Source organism: Pseudochaenichthys georgianus, chromosome 23, assembly GCF_902827115.2.
Source record: "Pseudochaenichthys georgianus chromosome 23, fPseGeo1.2, whole genome shotgun sequence".
NCBI lineage: Eukaryota > Metazoa > Chordata > Actinopteri > Perciformes > Channichthyidae > Pseudochaenichthys > Pseudochaenichthys georgianus.
Window position 1 is genome coordinate 14,510,865 of NC_047525.1, and position 1,526 is coordinate 14,512,390.

Genomic DNA, 1,526 nt, shown 5'->3' on the forward strand with positions numbered 1-1,526 from the left:
GTGTTGTGTAAGGCGAGGACATGACGGGGGGGCTTTGATGTGCGGGTGCGGTTAGGGGTCGATGGTGAGGGGCTTGTTCGCTGTAGGCTTGAAAAAGCGGAGGGAGTATGTTAAACATCTCATCGATCCTTCGTACCACGGATAAAGAGAACACCATCAAAAAGCGTTTGCACAATCTCTCGTATCACACGGATAGATGCAAACAGAACGAGTTGCAGGAAGGTAGAAACAAGAACAAGAGACTTTGAAGGAATAAGAGCTTTAAAAATAAAGCATGGGTTCCTCAAACGCACCTTACAGGGGTTTTATGTCTCTGCCAGATGTGAGTGCATTGGGAAGTAGGCCAGACAGTGCCTCCTGGTGGGAGGCTGGGTTATTTTCAGGGGTATTGTACCAGATGAAGCCTTCAAATGTTGTTGGCGGGGGGGCCGTCATACACTGAGCAATTTCTCTTTAGTGAAACGCTAACTGTTCTACTCGGAAAATCAAGTGTTAAAAGCTTCTGAAAGATGGGGTTTCACTGCCTCTCTGGTTAAATGTGTTGAGGCTGTTGCACCTCTAGCCACACTCAACACAGATGTGTATAAAGCGGGGCATTGATGATGTGTTTTGATGGCCGACACATTGTCAGCGTCATGAAATGTACTTGTCATTTAGCCACTTGTTAGCAACAGCTTTTTTGAAGACTTATTACAGCTTAAGACATTAGCCAGTGGGATATTAACTGACATGTTGAATATCCTAGAACAAAACGCAAAGATCTCGTATGCTTGTTATAACATCAGACCTTATTTCCAGACAAAACCAAAAAATGATTCCAAAAACCGTTGACTTGGAGCCAAGAAACACAGGAAGTGGTACAAAGCCAACTAATTCCTGGGTTGAGGGCTAATTCCTGCTTTTTATAGAGAAATGTTTATATGATGTATACAACTTTGCCAAGTCATAGCATCCATGGCAATATCCAACAATATAGCTGGCTGCACCTTTGTCTCTCTACGTGAGAGTCTGCAAGCATTGTTTCCATCCTGTGACCAAGCATGCCCCCCATTATGTGCGTGTTTGTGCACACATGTTGCTAGGGGCTGCATGGGGCTCAGTGCTTACTCAGTAATTCCCGGGTCCCAGGCTGTGTATTAGCGGCTGATCCAGCCGACTGGGCCAAGCGTCCACATTCAGTCGGCCTGGGATGTGCAGCTCAGAGCGGGATGCTGCCCGGCTCTCCGATGCCTCCCTAAGCTCTCCAGCACAGAGCAATTTACTGGCACCGGATTGGCACAAACAGTGTGTGTGTGCCGAGTGTTTGTGCCCATTTCAGTTTGCTCCTTCTTTTTGTCATATTTCTAGCCTGCTCATTTCCTCAGTCATTGGCCTGTCATGGCCTGGCCTGGCTTGGGTTGCCTGTGCAGTGCAGTACCCGTCGCTCTTCTTTCATGGCAGGCCAAGCCGACAGTGACACTAAGAAGCAGACACATCAGGATTTCTCAGCCAAAGCACAGCCTCTGTGTTCTCAAATGCTATTCTCT